A 17,777-nucleotide genomic window follows, 5' to 3' on the forward strand; every position below is an offset into this window, starting at 1 on the left:
GAGCAGTGCTCAGCCTGTTCCTCCTTGCACAAAGGAGCAGGTATGGGTCCTGCTGAGGGGTTGAGGACCTTCTACGGCCCTGTCCAGCTCTCCCAGAATAACCACCAGTCTCCTGAAATCTCCTCCATGTTCTGGAGATTGTGCTGGGAGACACATTAAACCTTCTTGCTGCAGCACGTGTGGATGTGCCATCCTGGAGAAGTTGGACAACCTGTTCAACTTCTGTAGGGTTAAGGAATCTCCTCATACTGCCAGTAGAGATAATTATCAAGTCAAAATCAGCACGAGTGGAAAACCAGCCTAGAAAGATCAAGAGGAGAAACTTGAAATGACCTCCACATGTAACACCAGTCCTGTTTGAGGGTTTTCTAATTGTTGCCACTGAAGTGCACCTGTTGTTAATTCATGAACACCAATACAGCTGAAATTGATTAACGAGGCCCTCAGCTGATTAACCAACCAGAAAATTATCAGACAGGTTTAATTCAAGTCATGCCAGGCCCAATAAAAAGTGTTCCTTTAATTTTTGTGAGCAGTATATATATATATATATATATATATATATATATATATATTGACATGAATAAAAACAGAAAATATAGGGAAACTAATAGTTTCTTAAAATGTGACTCCTGACAGATTTCCTTTCAAAATAAGAGACCCTGTGCCAACCAGGATCACCCAGTGTAGCTCTGTACAGCTAACAATTGTTGTGCAGCATAAGATAATATGTTCTTTAAACTCATATAAGATAAGTTTGCTTAAAAAAAAGTATAAAAAGTTTGCTTAGTATTTGAAATCTGAAGGCCTCTCCAGGTCAGCAGGGATGTAAAGATCTTGGCATACCAGTAGTGTATGTCATACACTTAACTAATCTAAATAAAAAATGCATAGTTATTAACCCTTACTTTAAAAAAAATACATGATTTTATTTTTTTTTATCCGTAGAGCCACTATGAAGAGGTAAAGAGCCACATGCATTAGCTCTTTGTTTGCCTTCTCTCCCACTACAGCCCCTCACACCCCCAACCTAACATCAGTGGTGCAACATAAACGATGTATAGATCCAGATTCCAGCTCAGACGAGGAAAACAAAGATGTTCATGGATCTATTTGTCAGTAAGTGGATGGATCAGAATGGAACAGAGCAGGGAGCTTGAGGCCATCTGATTGTAGTGCAAAGGTAACAAGTTTTTTCAAACTGCATTTATTGTCTTTCACCACAATTTAAAGGTGTCATACCATGGAAAAAACAACTTTTTGAGCTTTTTAGTGTATTATACTGTTCATTCCTCACTACAAAGAACCCCGAAACGGGATTTTGATCCATTCACGCATTTCTGGATAATCCTCTAAACCTGTGCTCTCAGCAGCAGCCCCACCCATACCCATGAAAAGGAGCGGGTCCTCACATGCTGATGTCACAGAGTGAGACAGCCCCTTATTTACATACATATCAATTTTCTTGTTTATACGCTGATTTTTTTGTTTTTTGGGCCTTCGTTGTCTCTTAAAGTGAGTTGGAAGGTTGCAGTAAACTTAATTTAAGCTAGGAAAGAGGGTGGTATTAAATAAGTTTTCTTTGAACTTCTTCCCACCCCATTTTGAGCAATATATTCTGTTGTACTTGTTTTGGTTGTTCTTTTGTTGTCTGTTGTGACTGTTTTTGAATGTTCTAAATAAACTGAAGCTGAAGACATGATGTGATTTCATGATATGTTGGTTTTTCACAAATATTTTTCAAAAATGTGCCAACTTGGAATGGAAGCGAACTCTCGATGGGACTGCAGCTGATCAGACTGTAATCAGTCAGTTCACCTTGGTGCACCTGAACGCTCTGCTCCTGACCTGGTCCTCCTTCCCGCCGCAGGTGTGCGTTGGCCTCATAAAGAGACGTCTGTGCACTCCATGTTTGGCCTCATTTCATCATTTTTGTTCCGGGAGGGGAAAATGAAGGTGGCAGGGGGTGAAGCAGCAGCCCTTCTCGGTTTCCCCGTGTCTGAAACAGCTTTCATGAGTTGCTGCTGGACGTGCGGTAGTGTGTTTGTGAAAGGCGCGCTCGCGGTCGGACCATCCTGGCACGCTGCCCCCTCAGACACTATCAACTCCAATTTTTTCTTTAATCCACTCTTTAATTCTCCCTCTTCAGCCCACCTTCGCCCTGGCCTGGAATGTTTTCACATTGAGAAGAAAATAAACGAAGGCCTCCGTCCCTTCTTCAGAGGATAGACACATGTGTACATCAGTGACACACTGAATGGCGTCTTTGTGAGTTCCCTCTTTGGTCCCTCCGTTAATCTTTATCACAAACCTAACCCACGGAGGGACAAGCAGCCCCCAAATTCCTGCAGTCATCCCCGTCCTTATTATGTCTGAACTGGACGGCCTCATGCTTCCTTTTCAATGCATTCTGAAGATATTTGCTCCGGCGCCCAAGTCTGTTTTCTTTCATATGAAGGGGTCAGTGAGGTCAAATATAAAATAAACAAATGAATTCCACACCCCTGCTGTCACAAACGTTTGATAGATGCTTTTATCATCCATTTTTATGCTGTAAATCCTTGTTTTTTATCTTAACTGCAGGTTAAAACAGATGCACCTTCATGCAACTACTTGTTTTCCCCTCCAAAACCTCTAAATCTGTGAGATGTTTTTATTTATTGATTTTAACCACATTAATCTTTCTTTTTTGTTATTCAGTATTTCAAAACTTTATTTGAGTTTTGGCGACATTCTTCCCAGACCTGGGTCCTCATTTGTGACGCGCTGACCTGCAGATGAAGACGATTTGACATTAGACATCTTAGAGATGATGCAGCTGACTGAACTGTCAGCGCTCTGTCTCCCCCTCTGGTCACCAGCAGGAACCATCTCCTGAGTACTGACTCACTACATCTCCCAGCAGCCCCAGCGCACAGTTCCTGGATACTGCTCAGCTGTCTCTCACAGAACACTTAAGCAGTCCTCAGAGCCTCACTCAGTGCGAAGTATTGTTTGTGCTACTTTTCCTCCAATACTGAGCGTTTCATTCTGGACTTTGCCTTCTGTTTCTGACCCTGTTTCATCTCTGACTACCTGCTGCTTGCCCTGACCCTCACCTGGACTCTGACTACTCTGGTCTCTTCTTGGATGATCTCATGCTCGTGATTGACTTCTGCCTTTCTGACTCTGATTTAGCTTTGTGGACTTTTGGCTGTTCTTAGTTCTTGTCTGAACTAGTCAACTTGCTGCACGTGGAACCAGCTGTCTGCCTGTTTGTGACATGAACACAACACATTTATTAAAAAAAAATCACTCTAACTAGTTTGTTAACTGTTACGCGACACATGCATTATATTCATAGGATTATGATCTTAAGTTTTCTTAATACTAGGTTTGTTATTTTGTTTTATGTGAAGACCTTTGATAGTGTTGGAACCTTTGAGTTGTTTTATGTCTGTAGTCGGGGTGGGCGGACTGATCTGAGTATCGAGAGTATTTATATCAAGGTAAAGTATCTATATTAGACCGATAGTTTTAATACTTCTGTTGCAGTTTTTGTTTTATACGTACAGTAAAGTACTTGAATTTACTTACAGAGTTCATGCAAGCGCAGTGACTAGCTGTCTACAGAGTTACCAGACTGCAAGAGGACCTGGTGGAATACAAAATGATGACTGAAAATCATTAGCTGAAAACTAAAATTGCTAAACATCAATGGCTGGAAGCAAATATTCTACAACATTTCAGAGTTTTAGCCACTTTTATTAAAACTTTTAGTATGAATAAACGGCTTAATGCTCAGGGTTATCTTAAAATGTGTCATAAGAGGATAAACACTTAGATTTTAAAAAGATTCGTAAAACTGTTAAGACATTTACATTGGAGCTTTAGCTCCAGACCAGAGTTTACATTTGACTGGCCGCAGTAAAACTTCAACTCTGTACGCAATAACCATAATCAGCTTATTCTGCTGCAAAGAAAAGCGGTTTAAAAAAAAGGGGAATATAACATTTTATGTTAGTAATGTGTGGCATATTGGTGAAAAGCCACTTTGAAGTGTTGCTTACCAGCACAAAACCACTTTTCTCTGCAGATCAGCTAATTTACCTGATTCGCACGGTGGAGACGGCCAGTTTTAATATTAAGTCAATGGAACAGACGCGACATGATGCGATCTGAAGTCTGGCGGCACGCTTTAAGTGATGGGTGTGGCTCAAAGGTCTGTCAGCAACTCGAATTGAGTAAAGAGACACTAAAAAAATGAAAAAAGGAAAAAGGTTTCCTAATTTTATTTTTTCCTCCTTGGGTTGATAAGAGACATAGAGCATTCAAGCTCAGACACAGAGACACAGAAACACAGCAGAAGTGGCTGTCATACAGACACAGCCCCCTGTACCAGGAATTTTTTTTTAATAATAATCATCTAAACCTAAACATGGAGACTTGATTACTGATGTTTTTGTAGAACCCTTCACAATAAATAAACCTAAATTATTTCTCAACATCATCTGTGTGTTCATACGTTTCAATTAAGATATCCACAGAAAGCATTCCTTAGAGCGATCATCCTAAATGTGTTAGGAACACATTTTTTGACAGCAGATGAACATCAAATTTGTCACGCGATGAAAGAGGGGAATAGTGTTTGGTGTGAATGCACCTTCAGGACTTATGGTATGTCTAAGAGCATTGGAGGTTTTGACAGAAACACCTCAGGAGGTTCAAAGCTTAAAATGCAAAAAAACAAAAAAACATAGCTGTTAGGGTTGGCAGTTACATTAGTCTTTTTTGACCAAAAATTTGTATTTTTGACCGAAATGTGTGGTAGATGGTCAGATTTCATAAATTCCTTCCAGCTAATGATTTTCAGCCACCATCTTGTCTGCCACAAGGTCTCCCTCCCCGATTGGGTGAAAAAAGTCTCGTCTGATTTAAAGAGAAAAATTCCCAATGTGGCAACACTATCTGTCTGTAAGTCATGAATCAGTCTCCTGTCTCCCCCTCTGGCCTTTAGCGGGAACAGTCTCCAGAGTACTAGCACTTCCTGGTTCTCCACCTTTCAATTCCCATCAGCCCCTGCTGTCAGTCCTAACCCCACAGCTGGTTCCCATCAGTAATCACTCCCAGCAGTATTTAGTCTGAGCACTGAGCTCTGCCCAGTGTGAAGTCTTGTTTGTGCTGCCCTGCCTGCATCACTGAGTGTTCCCAACCTGACCTGATCTTCTGCTTCATCTGCTGCCTGCCCTGACCCTCACCTGGACCCTGACCACTCTGATTTTTCTCTGATGCCCTCATGCTTGTACTTGCCCTCTTCCTGCCCGACCCTTGATTTAGTTTTGTGGACTTTTAGCTGTGCATCACGCCTGTTGTCCTGTAAAACCTGCAGCATTTTTATCCAGCCGTCTGCCTTTTTCTGACACTGTATAAAAGCCACAACACCTCTGTCCCCCACCGCTGCTTACATGTTGTCCCTCTTTTACTGTTAGCTATAGACTTAATGAACAAAAAAAATGTGCGTTTCCAAAATTATTCTTTATTCACAACAGTTTTATGAAAAAGTAGCACTATCGATATTGGCAATAGCCCTGTGATTACTTGATATCAGATCAACACCCAAATTCCCAGCATCACCCGCCCCTGGTCAGTAGATGACCTTTCCTGTATTCTTCTAACTTATCATCAGTCTACCTTGTGGTGTTGATTAGCTGGAGATCTTTGCACCAAACACACCTAGATTTAAGCAGTTTTAGATTAACTCGTCTCTTCTTTTGTTGAAGCAAATTAACAATCTGGTGGGATATTTGTACATTCTTGTAAATAGTGCTTGTACCATAAATCTGTGCCATTTTTTTATGAGCTTTGATCTCAGTTTTTACTTCCCAAAGTTCTTCTTTTGAGTTTTTTTTTAGAAGTTGTCTACTTTGGGTTCGTCACAATCTGTGGAAAGTAATAACTGTTCAGTGTTGGCATTTTTCTTTATTTCAGAGGAAGGATCTCACTGTAACCATCAGCTGCTTACATACTTCTACTCATTTTGGAAAAGACTTCAACATTTTTTGTTTAATTCTGCATTTCTTCCTCATTCCTTAGACGGGTTATAGTTTTTGGTCCTGTCTCTCTAGACTTCTTTGGGGTATTGGCATTGGGCGGTAACATATTTTGAGGGCTTGTCTGGGATTTTTTTCACTTGCATTAATGGGATTGTTTCAGGGAAACGCCACTCTCCCCTCCATAATGAAGGGGTTTTGAAAATGTAAAAAGTAAAGTGGTCATAATTTAATCTAACAGTTTACACCTTACAAGCTAGTAATCCCTGAAGATCCCTTCAATTAATGTTTTTTTAAACACATTTATTTTATTGTTGACCAGAATTTTTTTTTTTAATTTTAGCACTAGCTGGAAATGGCAAACTGACCCTGAACCAGTTCAGTATTTAATTTTGTTTGATGGTAGTGAAGAGGTCCCATGCACAGCCTTAAACCTGGTGAGGTTTTAAATAAAGCAATGCCTTAAAAAAGAGTCTTTAATGTAAATAATTTTATAACAACTTTCCATTGAACTAATTCTTCCTTATTAGGTGCAAAGTGTTAACCCTGTTTTTCTAAAGGGAAGCAAACACGCTTTGTCCGTGATTTGGCCACAATTACAAGGTCTAAATAAAGGTCTAAACACAAAAATGGAAAAAAAAAATTGAAAGTTTGGTAGAAAAATCCAGATTCTGTCTAAATCATTCCATACTACAATCATGCTCAATAACACCATTTAAGGAGATCTAATTAAACAAGATTCTTTTGTAGGGATGTTTGAGAACAGTTGCAGTCATGGTGGATTTTCACTGAAAAAGCGGCGTTGCTGAAGCAATACATGCAGCTATCTCCACGGATGAAGTCCTCACTGTAGGTTTTGGTGGTGAAATGGCTCGGTGTGAGAAGAAGACAGAGTTCTGCTTTCTGGTCAGGCCAAGCATCCGTTTCCTGAGCATCAACAGCAGCTTTGTATGAGAGCCACACCACTCCTGATTTATGTGTGCCTGTTGGCGGTCAGGTTGATGAACCTCCATCAGGGTAGACGGAGCGTCAAATGTCATGAATAAATATGTTTTTATATGAGCCGGAAGCAAAAACAGGATTTTGGGATAAATTGTAACAAAAACACACACACTGCTCCTTTGATGACTCTTCTTTTTCTAGACTCAAATCAAAATAATTATAGATGTATCCATGGCAGCCAGACAAAGATTTCATCCGTTTTTTCTGTCCAAAGGTCTTAATTAGGAGAAGGTCCTGGCTGGAGGAGATTTCAGAAGCTGAGGAGCCATTATGCCAAAGATGGCTCTAGCATACGTATCTGCCAGCCAGTGGAAGCTAAAGTGAGTGATGTGACGCTCTGTATCGAGGCTTCGAGGCGTGTGTCGAGTAGTGGAGGAGGAGCTTCTGTATATCGAGGCTTGTTTCATTTAGAGGAGGAGCTGAAAAAGATGATGTCCAAAGCTGAGTGTACCACGTGACTGATTCATGAAGTGGTTCAGATTGTGCTGCGATTTAACCGATACATGAATCCTTTAGACTCCGTTCAAAATGTGGGTGTTTGATATGGAGAGTTAAAGTCAGTGAGAGTTTGGAGACAGTTTGGACAGAGGTTTTTTTAAATAAAACCATGAATGTGTCCCTTAAGCACACTGTCCCCATCCCAATGTTATATAGCAGGATCACTGTCCAAACTCAAACCACCCTAACATGGGGATGAGTGCTGAAATGGGACTAAGTAGGTACCGATAATGTGTAAATGTGTTTCACATTCTTACATGACTGAGAAAAAAATCTGCAGATAAGTGAAAACGCGAATAAAGAAACACGAATGGGCAGGGAAACATTAACAGAAATTTAATGTTGTTTGAAAGATTGCAGGCGGCTAAGAAGAATACCGCTGTACAGAGGAAAACGGAATTGCTAGCTTAGCACTAAAGTGGTGCTTGCTAATTTCGCCATCACTTTCTGCCAATCAACGAGTAGCTACAGCGGCTCCGCCCCAACTGAACCATTACTTTTTTCTAGGGACCTAGAGCCGATGGAGACCCAAACTGGAACTGTTTAATGAGCCCATTTTGCTATGGAAATGCAAATAATCAAACAATTCCTTTCTCCAATGGGAGTAAATTACCAGCTTGCATACATGCAGTGCTGTCAGGATTACATTTACCGTGAAATCAATTTAGGCAGAAAATGAACATAAATAACCTTGTTTTTCTTGTTTGTTTTTTTTTCTTGGTTTTTTTTTTTTTTTTTTTGGCTTTTTTAGAACAATCCAGAGTAAAATGTTGATCATTTTGGAGCATAACTGAAGTCAAAGGAAAACATAACATTAAAACATATACATAATTCAACATAAACAAACTTAAAATTACAAAGAAAAGATAATGTGTAAATGAATGTGTTCCATTCTGCAATCTGATTGGCTGGAGAATTGTTGATTGTCTGCTAACAGGAGAAAGGTGTTGATTGGTCAATCAGCTCAAACAATTGAGACTTGCAGTGGAGTTAGTGTCTCTAGATCTGTGTAGAAATACACACTTGTGCGTGTCCTCAGATCAGCCCATAAACACACACAAGTGTGTATATCTAGATCTGTGTAGAAATACACACCTGTGCGTGTTTATGGGCTGATCTGAGGACAAGAGTGCAAACATTTAGACAGCTGTAAATTCTTAACACCAGAACAAATCATCATGTCAAAGCACTAAATTGCTCTACACTTTACATTTTCTAAAGATGCACACATTGTTTTTAGCGGATGAACATGTTTACACGCTGCTAAATCAGTTTTTAACAGTTTTTCAAAGAGGAATATAACTATATGTTAAAGGATGACAAATGTTTAATGTCTAAATCCTGCAGCCATCACTCTTCACTACTTTTTTCTTTTTATATGCCAAAACCGCGGACTCATCCCAAAAACTTTCCTTTCCCAGGATTTAGAAAAAAAAGAATCTGTTCACATATTCAGAAGAACTTCTGCTGCAGTGACAGTCCGGCTCCAGGTCCAGTTTTCTTCTAGCTTCTTCAACACTTGATATTTCCTATAGGTACACTCATTTACTCATTCACACTCTATCCTTCTGGCAAACAGTCGTCTCCCTGCTGACAACTGCAGACCTGTCGTAGAGCTCTCCCCATCAACCTCCCCTTTCTCTTCCCTCTGGATGTGTTGACTTTACCCTCTACGTTTGGGCCGAAGGCGAAGAGAGCAGTTGGCCAGGAAGCCTCCTGAGACTGCAGTAAGAAGCAGCCAAAGGCCTCATTGAGGCGGGCTGAAGGACGCCCTCTGTTCCTCGGACCTTCGGCCTGCAGGCAGAGAAATGCAGTCACTGTGATGTAACGCTGAGGACAGTTTGAACCCAAATGTTCATTTTTTTCTTCTCCACTCTGGTCCTCATTCTGGAAAAACGTCAGAGTATTATTGTGTCATTCATTTTCAGAAGATGGTTCATTGTGAGAAATAACTTGAGGCTCAAACGATGAATAATGATCTTTCACCGCTGGACCTCTTCTGCCCTTACCTGAACCGGTGCCTCCGGTGGGATGATCAGCTTCTCCAGGAGGAAACTAGCCTTTCAGTCTGAAACGTGTAACCACTGAGTGACCAGCAGACCTCTCCTCTGTTTAGTTCAAAAAAAACTCTTAAAAGTATTTTTTTAATTCAGACGTTTGATCCAGCATGAAACGCTGTGTGTTTTATTTTGCTTTTAATAAGTGTTTCTATTTTCTATGTTACATATTTTATTTGTACTGCTTTACTTTTTAAATTGTTTATGCTTTTGGTTGCTATTTTAAAGTTCTGATTTTAATGTTTGGTGCATTGTGATCATTTTAAGGCGATTTAAATAAATAATTGGACGGTCAGTTGAGTAGAAGATGGGAGAGACTACAACATAAAGCACCAACAGTAGATCAGAGTCAGTGTTGGGTAAATTACTTTTGAATAGTAATTGATTACTTTACTTTAGCTAGTGGAGGAAACTGTAATTAAATGACATTACTCATTACCTAATTTAAAAAGTATTTCACTACTCGCTGCATTACTTTTTTTGACTCACATAAAGATTCTCAAAGTAATGAAGCAAACGAACAAAATCCCCTTGAAAATCCACTCAATAAAATCAGAGGAAATTAGTTTTTTTTTTAGAACCACATTATTAATTTTCCCACATGAACATGAGAAAATGTACACAGAGAGTTGTTGTAGTCCAGTAATTGTAATTTAATCACCAAAGTTTGAAATGTTATTAGTTATGTTATTCCTTTACTGACAAAAGTAACAGAATTACAGTAATTTGTTTCTTTGTAATCGATGACCCCCAACACTGATCGGATTTCAGGATGGTTTGGATGGAAGTGATAAGGTCAAAATTTGGATTCTAATCAAATCAACCTTTATTCATAAAATGCTTCTTATGCAAATGTAATACAAAGTGTTTTACATCATAAAAACATTTTGCAAAATAAAAACCAAAAGTAGAAACAAAGATCACACAAACACACAATTACTTTAAGGTGCCAAACAATGAAAAATCTACTTTTTATGTGTATTATACTGTTCATTCATCACTGTCAGGAACCCCAAAGCGGTATTTTGATCTGTTCACACATTTAAGAATAATCCTCTAAAAGCCAGCCCCTCCCATACCCACGAAAACGAGCAAGTCCTCACATGCTGATGTCACAGAGTGAGACCGCCCCTTTCAGGAAGAGTCTGCTCCGCCCCCAGGCTAACTCTAACACTTTCTCTGCAAAGCTAGCAGCTCGAGCTAACGGTGAGTAACTAAATTTGAAATTACTAGACAGGAATTAAGCAAAACCAAAGAGGAAGTTTATAGATACGGTGAAAGATGGAGGTTGATGATGGAGGCAGAACATCTGCTCCAGCTCCCAAAGGCTTAAGACAGTTCAGTAAAGGTAAAATTACTTTTATCGTACAGAGAAGTACACTCACTGGCTATTTTGTCAGGTCCACCTTGCTAGTACCGGGTTGGACCCCTTTTAACCTTCAGAACCACCTTAATCCTTGGTGTCATAGATTCAACAAGGAAACATTCCTCAGAGGGTTTGGTCTCTGAGGAATGTCTTGACAGCATCACACAGCTGCTGTAGATTTGTCGGCTGAACATCCATGATCTCCTGTTCCTCCACATCCCAAAGGTTCTATTGGGTTCTGGTGACTATGGAGGTCATTGGTCCAGTGAACGCATTGAAACCAGTCTAAGATTATTCCAGCTTTATGACATGGAGCTTTATCCTGCTGGAAGTAGCATCAGAAGATAGAACTCTGTGGTCATAAAGAGATGGACATGGTCAGAACAATACTCAGGTAGACTGTGGTGTTGGAACTATGATCAGTTGGTACTGAGGGGTCCAAAGTGTGCCAAGAAAATCTCCCCACACAATGACACTACCACCACCAGCCTGAACTGTGATACAAGCCAGGATGGATCCATACTTTAACGTAGTTGATGCCAAATTGTGACCCTCCCATCCAACACCAAACACAGACGTATCGGATTGATTTCATTCATGTCAACGCAATTAGGCTATACAGTACTGATGGGAAGAAACTTCTATCAAGGTTTATTCTTGTTCACTCTTCAAAAATCCCAATCCCTGAGGCTCTCTTTTCATGGAAACATCAGCTAGAAGTTTGACTACAAACCTGTTTTGGTTTGGTGTGCCAGGTCTGGCCCATCCAGCAGGAGAACACATGGCTAAAGCTGGAGGCCCGGGGTGCGTGCTCGGGACCAGCTGGTTTTACTTTCTGAAGCATTTTTCCGCATTCTCCAGGACTTTTCCAGCCTGTCGTTTCTAGGAATATAAAGAGTAATCTGCGCGGGCACACAAACAGTCTGTGTCCTGCAAACACACCAGTGCTGAGTGTGACTTACTGTTTCCTAATGTTTGCAGCAGGTCCTCACAGACGTGTGGCACATTTTACACGTCAGCCAGAGCTTTCACCTCGTCTCCTGAGAACACATACAGCAGCAATGCTGGACCCAACTCACCTGAGGGATACAAAATATCTTAACACCCAGATCAAAGCAGGGCTGTGTTTACATAAAGATTATTTGTGTCCAAAAAAAGTATGCCAAAATTGTTCATTAGTATTTGCTTAATTTAGGATGAGTGATTCTAGATAGCATTGAAGTATTTCAAATGTCCTCATGGAATTTAAAAACAGAGTTGAGAGATATCATTGTGACTTTTCAGGTAAAAGTTACAGTACAAAAAATGAATTTTGTACATTATTCCAGTCAATCCAAACATTGTAAACGAAACTATTCCAGAATTTTAAAACTTAGAATGATTTCTTTTTAAATGAAAGACAAAAATACGTTTGTACGTCTGTGGTTTCCTCCTCTGAGTTGGAATCCGGATCAAAGCTGCACAGCTGGATAGCTCTCTTTTTTGTTGCTCTGCTAATGTTAGCTTGGGGTTGTGAGAGGCTGCAAGCTAGCAGAAGAGAGTGTAAACAAAGGGATCATGGGAGGTTTACACTGGATGCTGAAACGCAGCAAAGCGGCGTGGAACGGAGTCCTCTTCCATTTGGCACCCTTGTTAACCTATAGTGTGGTTCACTCCAGGCGTGGAACGCCGCGGTCCTCCGTAGAAGGCTCACGGCGTGCAGCAGATCGTTTCAGCGTCTGGTCTATTTTGTGTGCGAGTGATCGGCGTCAATTCTTACTTCAAGATACATGGAAAATCAGGTTTATTTTCAAAATACAACCAATTTTTCACAATAAAACACAGAGATTGACAAATGTGATCATGATTTTGTATCTAAGCAGACTAAAGAGAGGAAAATAAACACACAATCACAACACACACTTCTCTGTGTCCCAACAACAGATACATTAAAGAAGTGTAGAACGACTTACAACTTGCTTCTTCTTAGCAGAAACACGGAGTCATATTTTTAGTTCATTAACTTACTCATGATGGCAAAAACAAAAAAAGATCTTCTGTTGACCATCGCAGAATTGCAGTAGAGAGTAGATGCTGAGCGCACTCAGCTCCGCGGTGCATCAGGTAAATTCATACTCGGCCTCACTCTAAGTTACCTGACGTCCAAGCTAGCACCAAAAGTGGTGAAAACCAAACATTACATCACATTTGGCAACAGCAGACAGGACACTTTTCATGGGAGTCCATAAATTAAAACCTCTCCAGTTTAGACCTGTGATATTGTTGAGGAATTATTTCATTTAGGACAGACAGAAGAATGAAGCTGAATGGTTTTAGACATCACAAGAATGAATCTGAATAATGACTCAAGCCAACTCGGACCAAGCAATGCTTACTGACATCGTCTGGTTCCAACATGGCGGTATCTGTATCATGAAAAAATTTTGTTGGGACCATCATAAGTCATTTTTATGGATGATGTCACACTCACTCACTCCAGTTCTCATTTACATTCAATTGTTAGAACGGTAAATATCTATTATGTACCATTTTCTGCATTTTTGGGGGCCAACAAGGCTCCAGTCACCTTTATTCTTTAAAGAGTGTTAGAAATGTTGACAGAGGAGAAATTATAGTCCATACAGGTGGACTGTGTGAAATGTCAAAGATCATAGACACTCAGAGGGAAAATATTCATGCACATTTTTATCTATGACCGTGCTGCAGGTGAGCGTTAGGAGTCTGTTCTTTAATGGTTTTCTTGTTTTCTGACTGTGAATCTAATAGAACAATGTACATCACTGAACACTTCTTTAAGTTCTACAAGAGAATGACCTCTTTAGAGCATTGTGTCCTCACAGCACCAAAGGGATCTTCTCAAACATCAGTGCCATCTCACACACAGCCAGACAGTTTAGTTTAGGTAAATCTGAGATCTTGACTCGTTCCGACACAGGTGAACCGGGCTGGTACTCCATCTTCAGTACAGTACGGCTCTGTCTGAGACCCCAAACCGCTGCCTCGTTAAGGGTTACATAACAGCCCAACAGATGCTCACTGTGAGACCTCTTTCCTCTGATGTTTCTCATGATGATGATTCTGCATCCATCAGCTCCCATGATCCTTTAGTCAAACACTTGTGTTGATGTAGAAATGGTTTCATTAGCTTAGAGTAACCATAAAAACAAAATTCTATCTGTAGATAACAGGGTCTTTTCTGTGCATTTAAAATCACTGTGAACTACTAGAGAAATGAAGGTGAAATAAGGAAGAGGTCAACATCCTAAAGGATTAGCATTAAGTGTTAGTGTAGTAAATATTTAATACAATTCAAACAATTAGAAAATAATAAGAATTTTAAGATGAAAAACTAAAATATAAAAAATATTGTGAATGTTATAAAAATGAGTGCTTGATGAAAACATTATTTAAAATGTAATAAAAGCAATGAGTTTTCAAAAGAAAAGTGACACAAAATGTTTCTTTTCTTTTACATTATTTAACTAAATACACTTTTAAATAAAAATGAAAAATTCCGAATTGGTCTCTGTGACTGAGTTTGAAGGCTGTCCTGCATTAACCCAAGAGTGGGGAAAATTAAGGGACCTTTTGATTATTATAGTCTTGACGAAAATAAGTAAAACACTACGGTTCAGGAGACCGGAGCAGGCTGCTCCAGCTCCCCACAGCGGCGGTCTGTCTGCACACTTTCATGTGAACAGCACTAAAGAGTTCCATGCACAGGGTTCAGCTGGGATGTAAATATGGAAAACCTGTACGACACGCCTGTAACTCACCCTCTAATGCTACATGTGTGGTGTCAGTGTTCACTTTTGTCATCTGCAGCACACCCGTAGAAAAATGCATGAATTTTTTCACTCAGCGAGCGGTCCACAACTTCAGTTTTATACAGCCACATCCATGATCTGGACAGATTTCGGAGGTTTACACCAGCAAACAGCCTATTAGGCAGTTTTAACAAAGACTTAATCTGCATCATCAGCATCCAGTCTCCCTTTCAAAAGCTCCATGTTCCCTTCACGTCATGAATGGATGCAGTCACTCTGCAGACTCACGCAAATCACTGAGCGTGAAAGTTTATACAGTAAACTTTTTGAAACCTTCCCTTTGATCATCCAGACATTTGTAAGTGACTCTTTTTATGGACGAGTTGAATCTCAGATGGAAAGTAAACAACCCAAACTAGCAAATAAACAAATCACTGAGTCAATTGAAGGGCAGACAGGGAGGATTAGACGTGTGGACAGATGAAGATGAGGGGGGCAAGGCTCCTCAAAGACTCCTTCAGTGGAACAGAGGGCAACTCTTCTCTCTGTGATCTATGCATCCGTCAACACCCGGCTGAGGCGCTGTAATGCTACTTCCAAGCAAAGGGAACCACAATGTTGTTCTGGTGGGTTTTAGAACAGATTTTTGTCATGTTGAGGAAAGAAAATCCACCAAAAAGAATCTCAATGATCTCCATCATTTCTAAAAACTAGATAGAAGCTGCCTTCACCCATCAGTAGCTGGGTGAGGTTCCAGCAGCCCTGTAACCCCGAAAGGGACAAAACGGTTAAGAAGATGAATGAATGAATGAATGAATGAATGAATGAATGAATGAATGAATGAATGAATGAATGTGTAAATCTGTAACTTTTGATCTAAAGGTAAACAGATACTTTTAAAGAACTATTACTTAACAAAATAAAAATATTTTGTCATCAAAACAAAATTTAGGAGACTAAACACTGTTTGGCTGAAGCTTGGAAAATGAAATGTGTATAATGGAAATTAGTTGATCTATAAACAGTTTAAATCTGTCATTTTAGGCCCATTTTGGTTTTGACACAAAAGATTTAGGATAACTTTATTATTACAGTCACTTGCATTGACAAATGTCTGGTTACTTCTATCCAAAAGGTACCATGTTGGTGAGGTGCCAAAGAAAATACATTTTAATGATGTGAAAATGTGAAAATGAATTACTCAATAAACAGTTCTCAAATTACAAACAACTCAACAAAGTCCTCATCTTTTAATTTAGCATCAGCATTAGCCTCAACATGGTGTCGCTAAATATATTCGAAGGCGATGCCCACAAGAGAGCAACATGAGCAGAATTTTCCTAAAAGCAAAGTTTTTCTAAAGCCCTACAGCAGCGGTCCCCAACCTTTTTGGGGCTGTGGACCGGTCAGCCAGTGTGGAGTTATCCGCGTCCCGACCGGGGGGGGGAGGGTAAACGTTAATCCACTGTGTTATCATGTACAACTTTATTAGCTGGGTCCTCATAACGTCACAACAACTGAACATCACATGACCTACATCGTTTATACCCCAACACAAAGATTGCATTTAAAGGGATGTATCATGTGACGTGTCGCGGCCTTGACGTGCGTCAAGTGAGACGGATGTAAATGAGAAAATCCGGTCACTTTTCAAAATAAATCATTTTCAAAAAAATAAAATAATGGAAATTAATTGTTCCTTCTGTGTGCCCCGGTAACAAATGACCCCGAGGGTTGGGGACCACTGCTTTAAATGTAATAATGATCTCGTCAGTCATCTGACATAATGGAGGATTGATAAAACACATAACGGCTCTTAATCTTGTGTCATGTCAGAAAAGCTCTGTTGTAGGGTGTAAAGAGATGGCGTGATAAACTTTTGTTGACTAACAGAACTGTGTGATATTTTGTTTTTCTGTGGTCTTAACATGTTCAAAGTTCAGCTGCCAGGTTTCTCTAACCTTCAGACCATCATCCGGCCTCCACAGCACCTCCTCTGTGAGTTACATCACCTTTAATCACTGAAAGGCCAACCTTTCATCGGCTGCTGGTCAGTGGCTGATAGCATGTACAGTAAATGCTGCATTCCTCTGAGCCTTACCTGGGTAATGCAATCCTTTGACTCTGATGATCGTAGCTCCATGAATGTCAATGAGTATTGTGTGTTTTTAGCCCAAAGAACTGAAGGAGCTGAGAGTAACATGAGATTCTCTCGCTGATTAGTGATTAGTAACTCACTCTTAGCTTATCGGACTTAGTGTCTGCTTCATGTTTAAGTGTTAGCACAGTTTGTCTGAGTTTAGTGTTCGGGACTTTCTATACATGTATGCACTGATATTGCCTACTTCAGGCAGAAATAAGCAGAGCTCACAGGACCACACTGTCAGTCACGAACAAAACCACTAATGAAAAATTCCTCCATCCGGGCTTTATTAATATCTGCTTCATCCTTTCAGGGTCACGGGAGGTTGTGGAGATTTTACAAGCTGTCATCAGGAGAGGGGTAGGATATAACCTGGAAAAGTTATGAGTCTATCACAAGACCACACAGAGACAACCTTGAAAAACGTACCTTACAAGTCTTGTCCATACGAATCCCATTGCTCTCACTATAGATCACGCTACGCTAGCCAGCCGCCTGTTGGAAAGCGTAGCGTGCTAGCGAGCTCTGCTGTATCGATTCTAGCGAGCTCTACTGTAGCATGTCAGTAATCTCATCTTTAGCTAACTAGTGAGCTCTGCTGTATCGATTCTAGTGAGCTCTGCTGTAGTGAGCTAGCGAGCTCTACTGTAGCATGTCAGTAATCTCATCTTTAGCTAACTAGTGAGCTCTGTTGTATTGAGTTAGGGAGCTCCATTATATCGAGCTAGCAACCTTCCCTGCAGCGAGCTATCAAACTCCGCTGTAGCATGCTAGCATCCTCCTCTGTATTGAGCTAGCGAGCTTCTCTGTATTGAGCTAACGAGATCCGCTGTAGCATGCTAGTGAGTTCACCTGTAGCATAGCTCCACTGAGTGTCTACCTAAGCCAATGTGGGCAAACACAGGTGGGGCCACC

Source organism: Oryzias melastigma, linkage group LG24, assembly GCF_002922805.2.
Source record: "Oryzias melastigma strain HK-1 linkage group LG24, ASM292280v2, whole genome shotgun sequence".
NCBI classification, from domain to species: Eukaryota; Metazoa; Chordata; class Actinopteri; order Beloniformes; family Adrianichthyidae; genus Oryzias; species Oryzias melastigma.